The sequence below is a fragment of the Heterodontus francisci genome, chromosome 18 (assembly GCF_036365525.1).
Source record: "Heterodontus francisci isolate sHetFra1 chromosome 18, sHetFra1.hap1, whole genome shotgun sequence".
In the NCBI taxonomy this organism is placed as follows: Eukaryota; Metazoa; Chordata; class Chondrichthyes; order Heterodontiformes; family Heterodontidae; genus Heterodontus; species Heterodontus francisci.
The window spans coordinates 6,603,400-6,619,182 of NC_090388.1; the positions used below are offsets into that span (position 1 = coordinate 6,603,400).

The 15,783-nt window shown below is 43.5% G+C and overlaps 1 long non-coding RNA gene across 1 annotated transcript in view; it reads right to left on the reverse strand.

Moving 5' to 3' along the window:
- Positions 1 to 13,455, reverse strand: part of LOC137379410 (uncharacterized) — a 30,759-nt gene extending 17,304 nt beyond the window's left edge. The window contains exon 1 of the long non-coding RNA XR_010976811.1: positions 13,265 to 13,455. This is a non-coding gene — a long non-coding RNA (uncharacterized lncRNA). The remainder of the gene's footprint in view (positions 1 to 13,264) is intronic.
- Positions 13,456 to 15,783: the final 2,328 nt, after the last annotated feature.

Consider the following 15,783-nt stretch of genomic DNA (forward strand, 5'->3'; position numbering starts at 1 on the left):
AAAATTTAGAACAGAGAAGGGTGGAAAGTAATAGACATTCATTAAAACCTTTTGAGAGGGATTGCAATTGAAAGAGGGTTTGGTTCCCATTTCTCGGACACTGCCTTCTTTTCTCTCCACTGACTACAAATGGGTGCAAAACTGAGATGTATTTAAAAAAAAAAAAATCTGATTTAAGGTTTAGTGGTAAATTTCTATGATTTGCGCACCATATGCCAAGGAGATGTTGGCAATCTATCGTGCAATATATTCATCACTGCTTTCAACGATACTGTTTATTGTTTTGGCTGGGTATATGTAATCTGTTTTTCAGAATGACATTTCTGTCAATCCTACTGAATACTGTATTCAGAATTCTCACAGTTGAAGCAATTGTTCTGTCGTAGGTTTTATTTCTGAACTGTTACTGTGTTCTGGTATATTTACTGAGAATGAGCTGCTGAAATGTTTTTTTTTTACATACATGACACTACAATGAGCATTTATCTTATGTGTGTTTCATTAGGTGAAGCATCTATTACTGATGCGTTCAGCAATTTTCTTTATTGGGTCTCGATGGAATGGGAAAAAAGTGGAAGGCACTTTTTATCTCCAGCTTGTATTTATATTTAAGTTTGTGATTAAACCCAGAATTCTGCAGTAGGTGTAAAAATACTCTCCTGATGGCCCAATGAGGGAGTTGGCTCAAGTCTCAAATAGAAAGTTGACCCTTGCTGTTATCAGAGTGGTTTGGCACCTATGGGATGGCCCCAGCTTTTGGGAGGTTGAGTGGGGGGGGGGATGGGGGCTGAAAGTTATTTAAAGAAGGGTGAAAATAAGTGTAAAAAATGCATTAACTCCTGTAGTTTTTAAACACACGCTGAGAGTAAAATTCGTCTTTGGATATCGCCCTTTGTTGATGCCCATCAGCAGCAGCTTTTTTTTTTTTTACACCCCACCCATATTTCTTGAATGACTTCAACAGTAAAGGAAGTCAGGTGAAGTGTAAATTGAGTTCCTGATTGGCTGTTGCTCATTGTGTGCTACCTCCCAAGGTGAATTTCTCCCCATTTGCCTTTCAGTAAGTGTTTATGAAAAGTTACTTGGTTCAACATTAGTTTTGCAATAAGTCAAAAGAGATTTTTAATTTGTTTTGTTGGGATTCCAGTTAGCTGGCCCTCTGCTTGGCATGGCTGAAATCAGGAGCTGAGTAATGGGCAGGTGGTTGGCACAAACCCATGGCCCTACCACGCCAGGTCATTGGAATGCCACCGGTGTAGGGTTGTGCCACCCAGTCAAGAATCACTAATTCATCTGCAACTTCCTGCAAAATTTACAAACTGGATTATCACCCCAGTGGAATTTTAAAACTGTACCCAATGCACAAGTGCTGAAATGAGTTGAGGGAGAATGGATTCTTATTACTTGTTTGTGAACTGGAATATGTATATAGATTGTTTCACCACCTTGCTGATTCAGGGCAGTTTTGTATTATGCCTGAAGTCATTGAGAGACTGATACTGGGAGTGGGGGGGTGGGGGGGGGGGGGGGTCGGTCCCTGGTCAGTGTTCTGAATCAGAACGTGAGGCCACTTTTGGGAAGTTAAAGTGAGAGGGAACAGGAAGTTGCACTGTCAATTGTTCTCCAGTCTGTCCATGCGTCCCACTGTATTGAAAATGGATGATCCTTAGACTGGCAAGCCGGTTTGCAACTGCAAAGACTTGTTCTGGTAGAACATGTGCAACTTTTAACTACAAAGGATAGACGTGGAATTACAAAATGATCGTGGGAATTCTATCTGTTAATGAGTACATGAATATAACCCACCTCATGACTATGTGGTGTACGCACAGGTATAATCATGTACATGCAATGTGCTCGTGTGCTGTGGAAAACGCTCTGATGCTTTTTAGCTTGGTGTCACAATATTGAGAAAATGTTTCTCTTTATCTAAGGAACAGGAGGAGGCCGTTCAGCTCCTCAGGCCTGTTCTGTCATTCAATTTGGTCATGGCCGAGCTGCACCTCCACTCCATTTACCCACCTTTGCTCCATATCCCCTGATGCACTTACCCAACAAAAATCTATCATCTCATCCTGAAAGTTTCAATTGACCCACAGCCTTCTAATGGAGAGAATTCCAGATTTCCACGACCCTTTCTGTGAAGAAGTGCTTCCTGATTTCACTCCTGAATGGCCTCAGTCTGATATTGCGCTGCCTAGTTCCAGATTCCTGCTCGTGAGAAAATAGTTTCTCTCTCTTTCCTTTTATCAGTTCCCTTTACTATTTTAAACACCTCAATCAGATCAACCCTCAACTTTCTAAACTCAGAGGAATGCAAGCCAAGTTTATGCAACCTGTATAAAAGAGGTTGCATTTGCTTAGTAGCCATTCACTCTCTAGATTTCCCAAGTTACTTCACAACCAATTATTTATGTTATATTTTAGTTTTTAAAGTGCAGCCATTGCTGTATTGGTAAATATATATTTTAAACTTGAATATCCAGGTGCTAAAAACACGAGTCCAACTTTTGGAGGACATCATCTCTCTTAGTTGATCATTTGAATATCTTAGACTTGTATCAACTTGGGGGGGCGGTGGGGGTGGTAGTGGGTTGCTTTCTTCAGCAATCATTTGCTTTGTGCAACAAGCCTTGTTTTTCAGGTTGGTTGAGGGAGCTGCTAAGCTCGCTGTGACGTTTGAGCAATCGAGGGGATGCTTTCCTGGGGGAAAAGAAACTGGAAAAAAGTAGGGGCTGTCAGGACTGCTGACCTTCCCTTTATAGGTCAAAACAACTTGAGAGCTATTGGTATTAAAGTAAAAAGTTAGATGCTGAGATTTTTTGTGTTATTGGTGTGTGATGCATTGCACCAACTTTATATTCTGTTCTGGTATTAACCTTTAAACTGGAAAAGTTACTTATGAAATGTATCTCCGTCTAAGAAAAATATTTGATAGAAACTGATAAATCCATCAATAAAAATATTGAGTGGAATATGCTTGATGAAATGGAAATTCTGTTTGAAAACTTGTATCTAGAAATCTGATATAAAATGCACCTTTAGCCCATTGTTGGAAAACCTTGTCATTTAGGCACAGACTCTAGATTGGATTCAATATCTTGCACTTAACCACAGCTTGATAAGATTCATTTGGTTTCTTCAACAGCTCAAAGGACATTTGGTATTAAGTAGGGTTTTGCTGCAGTGTTTATACCAATGGGAATTTTAAATTATGCGTCCAGCAACCAGATGATAAAGCACACCTGATTTAAAGAGAGTAGGTGTGCCAGATGTCATGGTTTGCCTCGATTGCACTTTGCAGATGTTAGACACTGTCCTGTGCCTGTTTTAATAAAACTTATCGTGCTCTGAATTGTAGACACTTGAGTGATTTTTCTTCTCCTGAAATGTTGGGATTGATGTTGGCCTGCTTCCTGTGTGACCCATTGCCTGCTCTCCTAATTGGAGAAGGGTCGTGAGTGTAAGGCACCAAGCTCATTAATATCAGGTAGGCAAGTAGCTCTGCACCGAACAGCCATCCCAATGCAGTTTGCTGGATTAAGGATGGCCAATAACAGGTCGGCCTTGGGTGCCAGCAAGTTTTCCCAGGGGAAAAGAGGTTGAGATTGTGGTGAGGGATGGTTGGGGGGGGGGGGGGGGGAGGAGTAGATGATGAGTTTGGTGGCAATGTTATGGAGCAGGTACTGGAAGTGACTATAGATGGTCAGAGAAGAGGCTCATGGTAGGTGAAGAGAGGAATTGAAATAGATGCCAATGGAAAGTCCAGTGATAGAGACTGAGAGAGAGATGTGAAATGGATGAAAAATTGGGAACAAATGTAATGAAATTCTCAAGATGAGAGTGGAAAGCAGCACCAAGGTATCAATGTCACAGGAAGATGAGTAGGAGTGGAATAAAGAATATTTCACATTTCTGACATGACTAGCACAGCTGGGACCTACGTGGGTTCCCATAACATCTTTTGTGGAGCAAATTAGTGAATTTATAAGAGGCATTCCCAAGATGGGAACAGGTTTGGCCAGGCAGAGGATGGCACTAATACACGGCGACTGATTTGACTGCTATTCAAGGCAGAAAGCGAAGGCCCAAAGACTGTCCTGGCTGAGGGAGTGGAGGGACTGCATGTGTGATGGTGAGAAGGAGATGATTGGGAGCACCTGACATTCTCCTACCTGAAAGGTATGTGGATAGTCTTACTCCCTTCCACCTAAACCTTTGTCCATTTATGATACAAAAAATCCCCACTGCAGTAGCAGTTGCCTTGGTAATGGGAAGGAATGTATTATTATTATTATTGTGCTTGTCATGTCTTTGGGATATCCCAAAGCAGCTACTTTGTGCATAGTAAACTCCTACAAACCCGCAAAGAGAATAGTGTAAAACTGCAAGAGGACATGGATGGGCAAGTAGCAGATAAAATTTAAGGCAAAGAAGTGTGATGCAATTCATTTTGGTAGGAAGCACACAGAGAGACAATAGAATTGCACCCTTTATTTTATAAAGTGGGTGCAGGAGCAGAGAGGGACCTGGGTGTATATGTGCATCAATCATTGAAGGTGGCAGGACAGGTTGAGAGAGTGGTTAAAGAGCATACAGCATTCTAGGTTTCATTAAAAGGGACATAAGAGTACAAAAGCAGGGAAGTTGTGTTATCCCTGTATAGAACACTGGTTCAACTGGAGTACTGTGTCCAGTTCTAGGTGCCGCTCTGTAGGAAAGATGTGAAGGCATTAGAGAATGTGCAGAAAAGATTCACAGGAATGGTTCTGGGGATGAGGAACTTCAGTTATGTGGATAGATTGGAGAAGTTGGGACTGTCTTCCTTGGAGAAGAGAAGGCTGAGAGGTGATTTGATAGAGGAATTCAAAATCGTGAGGGGTCTGGACAGAGTAAATAGAGAGAAACTGTTCCCAGCGCAAAATCGAGAACAAGAGGGTCCAGATTTAAGGCAATTGGCAGAAGTAGCGATGGCAAAATAAGGAAAAGCTTTTTGACACGAGTGTTTAGGATCTGGAATGCACTGCCTGAGAGGGTGGTGGAGGCAGATTCAAGAGGAATTGTATTATCTGAAAAGGAAGAATTTGGGGTAAAAGTGTGGGGTGGTGGGAGTGGCTTTTGGTAAGTTGTTCTTTCAGAGAGCTGAATGGGCCGAATGGCTGCCTCCTGTGCTGTAACACATCTGTGAAACCCCAATGAAATAAATGACCAATCATTGTTTCTGATTTGAAATGTTGACTGTTTCTCTCTCCACATGTGCTGCCTGACCTGAGTATTTCCAGCATTTTGTGCTTTTAAGAGTTTTTTTTTTAGAACATTACAGCGCAGTACAGGCCCTTCAGCCCTCGATGTTGCGCCGACCTGTGAAACCATCTGACCTACACTATTCCATTTTCATCCATATGTCTATCCAATGACCACTTAAATGCCCTTAAAGTTGGCGAGTCTACTACTGTTGCAGGCAGGGCGTTCCACGCCCCTACTACTCTCTGAGTAAAGAAACTACCTCTAACATCTGTCCTATATCTATCACCCCTCAACTTAAAGCTATGTCCCCTCGTGTTTGCCATCACCATCCGAGGAAAAAGACTCTCACTATCCACCCTATCTAACCCTCTGATTATCTTATATGTCTCTATTAAGTCACCTCTCCTCCTCCTTCTCTCCAACGAAAACAACCTCAAGTCCCTCAGCCTTTCCTCGTAAGACCTTCCCTCCATACCGGGCAACATCCTAGTAAATCTCCTCTGCACCCTTTCCAAAGCTTCCACATCCTTCCTATAATGCGGTGACCAGAACTGCACGTAATACTCCAGGTGCGGCCTCACCAGAGTTTTGTACAGCTGCAGCATGACCTCGTGGCTCCGAAACTCGATCCCCCTACTAATAAAAGCTAACACACCATATGCCTTCTTAACAGCCCTATTAACCTGGGTAGCAACCTTCAGGGATTTATGTACCTGGACACCAAGATCTCTCTGCTCATCTACACTACCAAGAATCTTCCCATTAGCCCAGTACTCTGCATTCCTGTTACTCCTTCCAAAGTGAATCACCTCACACTTTTCCGCATTAAACTCCATTTGCCATCTCTCAGCCCAGCTCTGCAGCCTATCTATGTCCCTCTGTACCCTACAACATCCTTCGGCACTATCCACAACTCCACCGACCTTAGTGTCGTCCGCAAATTTACTAACCCACCCTTCTACACCCTCTTCCAGGTCATTTATAAAAATGACAAACAGCAGTGGCCCCAAAACAGATCCTTGCGGTACACCACTAGTAACTAAACTCCAGGATGAACATTTGCCATCAACCACCACCCTCTGTCTTCTTTCAGCTAGCCAATTTCTGATCCAAAGCTCTAAATCACCTTCAACCCCATACTTCCGTATTTTCTGCAATAGCCTACCGTGGGGAACCTTATCAAACGCCTTACTGAAATCCATATACACCACATCCACTGCTTTACCCTCATCCAACTGTTTGGTCACCTTCTCGCAAAACTCAATAAGGTTTGTGAGGCACGACCTACCCTTCACAAAACCGTGCTGACTATCGCTAATGAACTTATTCTTTTCAAGATGATTATAAATCCTGTCTCTTATAACCTTTTCCAACATTTTACCCACAACCGAAGTAAGGCTCACAGGTCTCTAGTTACTAGGGCTGTCTCTACTCCCCTTCTTGAACAAGGGGACAACATTTGCTATCCTTCAGTCTTCCGGCACTATTCCTGTCGACAATGACGACATAAAGATCAAGGACAAAGGCTCTGCAATCTCCTCCCTGGCTTCCCAGAGAATCCTAGGATAAATCCCATCTGGCCCAGGAGACTTATCTATTTTCACACTTTCCAAAATTGCTAACACCTCCTCCTTGTGAACCTCAATCCCATCTAGCCTAGCAGCCTGAATCTCAGTATTCTCCTCGTCAACATTTTCTTTCTCTACTGTAAATACTGATGAAAAAAATATTCATTTAACGCTTCCCCTATCTCCTCTGATTCCACACACAACTTCCCACTACTATCCTTGATTGGCCCTAATCTAACTCTAGTCATTCTTTTATTCCTGATATACCTATAGAAAGCCTTAGGGTTTTCCCTGATCCTATCCGCCAATGACTTCTCGTGTCCTCTCCTTGCTCTTCTTAGCTCTCCCTTTAGATCCTTCCTGGCTAGCTTGTAACTCTCAAGTGCCCTAACTGAGCCTTCACGTCTCATCCTAACATAAGCCTCCTTCTTCCTCTTGACAAGCGCTTCAACTTCTTTAGTAAACCACGGCTCCCTCGCTCGACAACTTCCTCCCTGCCTGACAGGTACATACTTATCAAGGACACGCAGTAGCTGCTCCTTGAATAAGCTCCACATTTCGATTGTGCCCATCCCCTGCAGTTTCCTTCCCCATCCTACACATCCTAAATCTTGCCTAATCTCATCATAATTTCCTTTCCCCCAGCTATAATTCTTGCCCTGCGGTATATACCTGTCCCTGCCCATCGCTAAGGTAAACCTAACCGAATTGTGATCACTATCACCAAAGTGCTCACCTACATCTAAATCTGACACCTGGCCGGGTTCATTACCCAGTACCAAATCCAATGTGGCATCGGTTCACGCCATGCATGAAGGACGGCACCTCTGACACTGCAGCACTCTCTCTATACTGGGACTGTGCAAGTCTCTGGAATATTGCTTGAACCCACAACTTGCTGATACCTTCTTTGCCATGAAGAGAGAGCGGGGATTAAGTCTCACTTTGAAGTGTTTTGGCATGTTTTAAGGACCTGAAAGGTGCTTCATAAATATGTTTTCTCCCCTCTCACTCTTTCTCATTCTCTCTCTTTTCCCTTTGCTGGTGTATCTATGTTGTTTTGAATGATGCACAGGGCTGTAACTGTGCTAAACTTTCCCCTTTTTCCAGTCCCGCAACATTTTCTGTGACTCTTCAATATTTTTCTATTCTGTTGATGCTAAACTCTGCTGTGTCCCAAGCGTGCTCCTCCTCCCACATTTCGTTGTGGGAAATGTAATGGGGACAATAAATTAAGCAAGGCCCTTGTTGAATTGGAAACCTACTGATTGAGGAAGCAGTCCTATACTCAATAAAATTCACTGCACATTTTACCTTTTAAACCAGCCTATCTCCTGGTTAAGTAACACATTATTACCCTGTTGTTCATTCATATCTCTCTGAACTGTCTCCAGAGTTCTACCTCTACCTCACTTTCACTCTTTGGTGACCTATTATGCAAACTACATATTTTCCTTTCCTGTCCTTTGAACTCCATCAATACAAATGCTGTTTCAATCCAACCCCCTGACATCATCCTTATATTTTAGTGCTAGGATCGAAATAATAGTGTCCCCCGCCCTCAGAGAGGCAAATTATGAAATTGATATTGGGCAGTCGAATAAAACGGACAATAGTGAATCTTCACCCATTTTACACCCTTCCTGATTTGTCCGTTGATCAGGTTGGGTGGGATATCAATTTGCTCCTGCCATTTTAGGTGTCTCGCCCTCCACATCGCTGAGTCAGAAGATTGTGTTCAAGCCCCAATCCAGCACATAGTGTAGTCCGACAATTCAATTATCCTGAGGATGCTTTACGATGTCAGAGGTTGCATGCAATGGTAATCCAAGTCTCTGACTGCCTATTCAAATGGTTAAGGAACCTATAGCAAGGAGCTCGTACCAGTATCCAGTGCAACAGTCCTCCATCAACCAACACAGTCCCAAATAGATCAATGTCATATTAATCCCATTGCTATTTGAGAGAAGTTACATGACTGCACTTTTTTTTCACTATTCATTCTTGGGATGTGGGTATTGCTGGCAAGCATGCCATTTATTCCCCATCTTTAGTTGCCTTGAGAAGATGGGCCTTCTTGAACTGTTTCTGTCCCTGTGCTGAAGACACTCCGAGCGTATTCTTGGGTGTCAGTTGTGGTTCAGTTGGTAGCACTCTCACCTCCTGAGTCAGAAGGTTGTGGATTTAAGTCCCATTCCAGTGACTCGAGCACAAACTCTAGGCTGACACTCGCAGTGCAGTACTGCGGGAGTGCTGCACTGTCAGAGGTGCTGTCGTTCAGATGAGACGTTCAAGCTAGGCCACGTCTGCCCTCGTAGGTGAATGCAAAAAATCCTGTGGCCCTATTTGAAGACGAGCAGGGGAGTTCTCCCCAGTGTACTGGCCAATATTTATTCCTCAACGAGCGTCACACAAACAGAATATTCAGTCCTTCTTTCAGTCATTGTTTGCGGGAGCTTGCTGTGCATAAATTGGCTGCTGCATTTCCTACATTCCAACAGTGACTACACTTCAAAAACTTTTCTCTAAAGCGTAAAGTGGTTCAGGGCAACCTGAGGTTGTGACAGGTGCTATCTAAGTGCAAGTTCTATCATTACATAGGAGATTGCAGGATTTTGATGCAGCAGCAATGAAGGAATTTGTTGTAATTCAGGATGTAACTGTGGTGAAGTGTGAATTAAAGTAAGGTCTTTCTTTATCCATCTCCAGATCGACATTTATTTATCAAAAACTGTGCATCAACAAAACCTGCTGAAGTTAATTCTTTGAACAATTTTATATTGCAGCTGTGTATTCACCAGTGTGTTAAAGATTAAAGAGCACGTCCTTACTGCTGTGGAGATTATAAAACACAGTCTATCAAATGACCGAGTTTGTCTGAATGGGAATTATTGTAGTGACAGGGCAGACTGTCCTGGAGCTCCATCTTCTGGTTACTCTGGTGAACAGCATTGAATATTTGCCTCACTGCCCACAAAGTGCAATGTCTCCAGTCGGGCAAATCCTAGATATTCCCATTGGTGCTAAACCGCTGAGGCAGCCAAGACTACTGTTCCTCATGAAGATAAACCCCCAGACGCTGGTCAAACTTCCAGCTCTGGAATTATTGTGTGTTCAAGAAAGAACGTGATAGCGCCTTTCACAATCTCAGGTTGTTCCAAAGCACTTTACAGCCAATGAAATGCTTTTGAAGTGTAGTCACTATTGTAATGTGGGAAATGTGGCAGCTACTTCAGGTACAGCAAGATCCCACAAACAGTAATGCGATAATGACCAGACCATCTGTTTTGTTCATGTTGGTTGAGGGATAAATATCGGGCAGAGCACAGTGTGTGTTTGGGGGGGATCTCCCTGCTCTTTTTCAAATGGGGGCTGTGGGATCTCTTACATCCACTTGGGAGAGTAGATGGGGGTGTTGGTCGGTTCAACGTTTCATCCGAAAGACACCACCGTCAACAAAGAACAGTACAGCACAGGAACAGGCCATTCGACCCTCCAAGCCTGCGCCGATCTTGCTGCCTGTACTGAACAGGGCGTGTCAGCCTTAATTATGTGCTCAATTCAAGAATTTGCCTTTTGTAACCCCAGCACATTCCAACACATGTTATACCCAGTAAGGTGCTTTCTGAAATTTAGTGACTGGGGAATGCGGAAACGGGCAACAGGCAGGACGTGGCCAGAAGAGGCCCTGGGAGGTGCTTCTCCGAGGCTCATGAGGAGACACCAGGGCTCCTATGCACAGAGTTTCACATGATGGGAGTGCATTTTCTTTTCTTCATTCAAGGGCTGTGGATGTCACTTGCCAGGCCAGCACTTATTGCCCATCCCGAATGAAGAAGGTGGTAGTGAGCCACATTGGTGGGTGGCTTGCTAGGCCACTTCAGAGGTCAATTCAGAGTCAATGACATTGCTGTGGGTCTGGAGGCACATATAATGAAAGACGTGCGCCTTTCACAGCGTCAGAATGTCCCAAAGCAACTTTACAGCCAATGAAGCACATTTGAAGTTCCGTCGCTGTTGTAATGCAGAAAATGTCAGACCCCAGAAAAGGACAGCAGGTTTCCTTCCCAAAAGGGCATTAGTGAACGAGATGAGGTTTTATAATAATCCTTTAATTACGTGGTCACTGTGGCTACCAGAGCAGGTCAGAGGTTAGGAATACTACGGTGGGAACTCGCCTCCTGACTCCAAAAAGCCTGTCTACCATCTACACGGCACAAGTCAGGAGTGTGATCCACTTCCCAGGATGGGTGCAGCTCCAACAACACTCAAGAAGCTCAACACCATCCATGGCAAAGCAGCCCACTTGATTGGCACCCCCTCCACCACCTTCAACATTCACTCCCTTCACCACCGACTCTCAGTGGCAGCAGTGTGTACCATCTACAAGATGCACTGCAGCAACTCATCAAGCCTCATTCGACAGCAGCTTCCAAATCCAGGACCTCTTGCACCTAGAAAGACAAGGGCAGCAGACACATGGGAACACCACCACCTGCAAGTTCCCCTCCAAGTCACACACCATCCTGACTTGGAACTATATCGCCGTTCCTTCACTGTCACTGGGTCAAAATCCTAGAACTCCCTTCCTAATAGTGGGTGTACCCGCACCACACGGACTGCAGCGGTTCAAGACGTCAGTTCACTGCAGCTAGCCAGCACTGTTCACATCCTATGATAGGATAATTTTTTTTGAGAAGTACTGATAAATAGCTTTATCCTCACCAGATTTTTATTTAACTGAATTTAAATTCCCCAGCTGCTATGGTGGGATTTGAGCTCATGTTTCCAGATCATTAGTCCTAGCCTCTGGATTACCAATCCGGTAATATAACCACAGTCATACTATTCCTTCATCCTGTGTATGGATTCCTAAATCATGGCACTTCCATTTTCCAGATTTTCACTCCTGTTTTTGTGAGACTCAGACCATGAATTCCAATATAGCAACAAAATGTTCTCCACATAACAGCAGTTAATGACAGGAAGTCACTGATTTGCTAATAGCTTTTTATAATATACAAATGGAGGGGAGTTCACTATCAGCTTGGTATGTATGTGGATGTCATGTTTGGAATAATTGAGTATTTTTCAAATACCATCCCAATGAAACATATGTCTCTCACGTATAGTGGGATCATGGATAATTTTACTGGACTAATAATCCAGGGAATTTAAATCCCACTAGGGCAGTTTGCGAATTTGCATTAAATTTAAAAAGACAATCTGGAATTAAGAAGCTGGTCTCAATTAAAGTGGCCGTGAAGCTGTTTGATTGTTGCAAAAATCCAACTGGTTTACTCACGTCCTTTAGGGAAGGAAACCTGATGTCCTTACCCAGTCTGGGTCTATATGTGACTCCAGTCCCACACCAACATGGTTGACCCTTAACTTCCCTCTGAAATGAATGGCCAAGTCACTCAATCATATCAAAGCCACTGCCAGTGGTTCACAATGAAGCCCGCCCCCCCCCCCCCCTACCCCCATCACTGCCATCTCTGGGCAACTTGGGATGGACAATAAATGCCAACATTGCCAGTGACACCCAGGAGTAAACTAAAGAAAGCAAGCCTGCATTATTCTTTCATAAAGACTGAAAATGCCTGAAATATTCAGCAGGTCTGGCAGCATCTGTGGAGAGAGAAGCAGAGTTAACGTTTCAGGTCTCTGACCCTTCAACAGAACTGGGAAAAGTTAAAGATGTAATAGGTTCTCAGCAAGTGAAAGCAGGGAAGGTGGGATAGGTTGGAGGGCAGGAGAGATTAAATGACAAAAGGATTCATGGCTCAGATCAAGGAGAGTAATGGGGCAAGTAAAGAAACAAACAATGTGTCGAGAGGAGGTGAGGATGGCAGAATGATGAACAGCTGCTGTCTGAAAGCAACAAAGAAGGAAAAAAAGAGAAAAACCAAAATCGACGAACAACAGACAAAGAAAATGGGGAACGAGGTTACCATCTGAAATTTTGGAACTCAGTGTTGAGCCTAGAGGGCTGTAAAGTGCCCAATCGAAAGATGAGGTACTGTTCCTCGTGCGTATTTTGAATGTCATTGGAACAGTGTAGAAGGCAAAAGACGGAGACGTCAGAGTGGGAACAAGGTGAAGAATTAAAATGACAGGTGACCAGAAGCTTAGGGGTCACACTTGTGGATTGAATGAAGATGTTCAGCAAAGTATTCACTCAACCCGTGTATGGCACCCCCAATATCGAGACCACATTGTGAGCAGCGTTTGTCTTTGACAGGTTCCATGTTAAAGTACTATACCAGGTTAAGCAAAGCAAGGTTTACCAAATCTTCTCCCGTGACAAAGAATTTCATATGTCAGGAATGCTTCTTAGAAAATCACCCGCAGAGCTTGAAGATTTTACTCAATGAAGTTAAAATTACGTTGCAGAATTAAAAATATTCTCGGATGCATGCACAGGGACCTGTGCCATTTCCACTGACCTACAGATCTGCTTATGCAGGTGGAAAGCTGCCTGTCTTGTAGTCAGCAACTCTTCCCTCCTGTTGTGTCCATCTGTCCCATTTACTAAAAGGTCACATTGTGATTAAACAGAGTTACATAAAAATTAGAGCCCCGAAACAGTCCATTCAGCTCAGCTGGCCTGTGCTGGTGTTTATGCTCCACACGAGCCGCCTCCTCCCAAGCCTCTTCATCCCACCCCATCAGCATACCTTTCTATTCTGGGATTGGTGGACCGTCAGCATTTTTCCTTCACTACTGGACTTTGCTCAGGAACCAAACCACTGCACCCTCCCCCCCCATCCTGGAACCAAGTGAGCTGCCCAGAACTGCGGAGTGAATTTTTACATTACATTTCACTCCCCTTGGTCTTACCCTGCTTTCAGCATTTCAAATTTTAAAAATATATCGTCTTAAAATAAAGCAATCTTTCATTAATCCGACAAAACCAAGAGATGGGTATTCTTGTGCAGTTGGGAATTGTTCGAATATCTAACAATAACAGAACATAAGAACTAGGAGCAGGAGTAGGCCATTCAGCCCCTCGAGCCTGCTCCGCCATTCAATACAATCATGGCTGATCTCATCTCAGCCTCAACTCCACTTTCCTGCCCATTCTCCATAACCCTTCAACCCATTACTAATTAGAAATCTGTCCATCTCCTCCTTAAATTTACTCAATGTCCCGACATCCACCGCACTCTGGGGCAGTGAATTCAACAGACTCACGACCCTTTGAGAGAAGTAATTTCTCCTCATCTCTGTTTTAAATCTGCTATCCCTTATCCTAAAACTATGACCTAGATTGCCCCACAAGAGGAAGCATCCTTTCTACGTCTATTTTGTCAAACCCCCTAATCATCTTATATACCTCAATTAGATCTCCTCTCATTCTTCTAAACTCTAGAGAGTAAAGGTCTAAACTGCTCAATCTCTCTTCATAAGACAAACCCCTCATCTCTGGAATCAATCTAGTGAACCTCCTCTGAACTGCCTCCGATACAACTACATCCCTCCTCAAGTAAGGGGACCAAAACTGTACGCAATACTCCAGGTGCAGTCTCACTAATGCCTTGTACAGTTGCAGCAATACTTCCCTACTTTTATAATCTATTCCTTTAGCAACAAACGCCAAAATTCTATTTGCCTTCCTTATTACCTGCTGTACCTGCACGAGGACACCCAGATCCGTCTGCACTGAAGCACTCTGAAGTTTCTCTCCATTTAGATAATAATTTGCCTTTCTATTTTTCTGACCAAAATGGGTAACCTCACACTTATCCATGTTAAACTCCATCTGCCAGATTTTGGCCCATTCACCTAACCTATCCATATCCATTTGTAAATTTCTTATTTCTTTATTGCAACTTACTATCCCACCTATTTTAGTGTCATCTGCAAACTTGGTTATAGTACCTTCTACCCCTGCATCCAAATCATTAATATAGATTGTAAATAGTTGGGGCCCGAGGACTGAACCCTGTGGTACCCCACTAGTTACATCTTGCCAACCAGAAAAAGACCCATTTATCCCGATTCTCTGTTTTCTGTTGGTTAGCCAATCCTCTATCCAAGCTAATGAATTGCCCCTAACCCCATGTGAACTTATCTTGTGTCTTAACCTTTTGTGCGGCACCTTATCAAACGCCTTCTTGAAGTCCAGATATACTACATCTACAGGATCCCCATTATCCACTTTACTTGTTACATCTTTGAAGAATTCTAGCAAATTAGTCAATCATGATTTACCCTTCATAAAACCATGCTGATTCTGATGGATTGCATTTTGACTTTCTAAATATCCTGTTATTACTTCCTTAATAATGGATTCTAACAATTTCCCCACGACAGATGTTAAACTAACTGGTCTATAGTTTCCTACTTTCTGCCTCCCTCCCTTTTTGAATAAGGGCGTTATATTAGCTTTTTTCCAATCCACTGGAACCTTCCCCGCATCCAGGGAATTTTGCTATATTATAACCAATGGATCCACTATCTCCACTGCCACTTCCTTTAAGATCCTAGGATGTAGGCCATCAGGCCCTGCAGACTTGTCTGCTTTTAATCCCAATAGTTTGCTCAGTACTTTTTCCCTAGTGGTGATGATTGTTCTAAGTTCCTCCCTTTCTATAACCTCTGCGTTACCTGTTACTATTGGAATGGTACTAGTGTCTTCCACCATGAAAACTGAGGCAAAATACTGATTTAGTGTCTCCGCCATTTCTGTGTTCCCCACACAGTGGCGCAGTGGTTAGCACCACAGCCTCACAGCTCCAGGGACCCGGGTTCAATTCTGGGTACTGCCTGTGCGGAGTTTGCAAGTTCTCCCTGTGTCTGCGTGGGTTTCCTCCGGGTGCTCCGGTTTCCTCCCACATGCCAAAGACTTGCAGGTTGATAGGTAAATTGGCCACTATAAATTGCCCCTAGTATAGGTAGGTGGTAGGGAAATATATAGGGACAGGTGGGGATGTGAGAGGAATATGGGATTAGTGTAGGATTA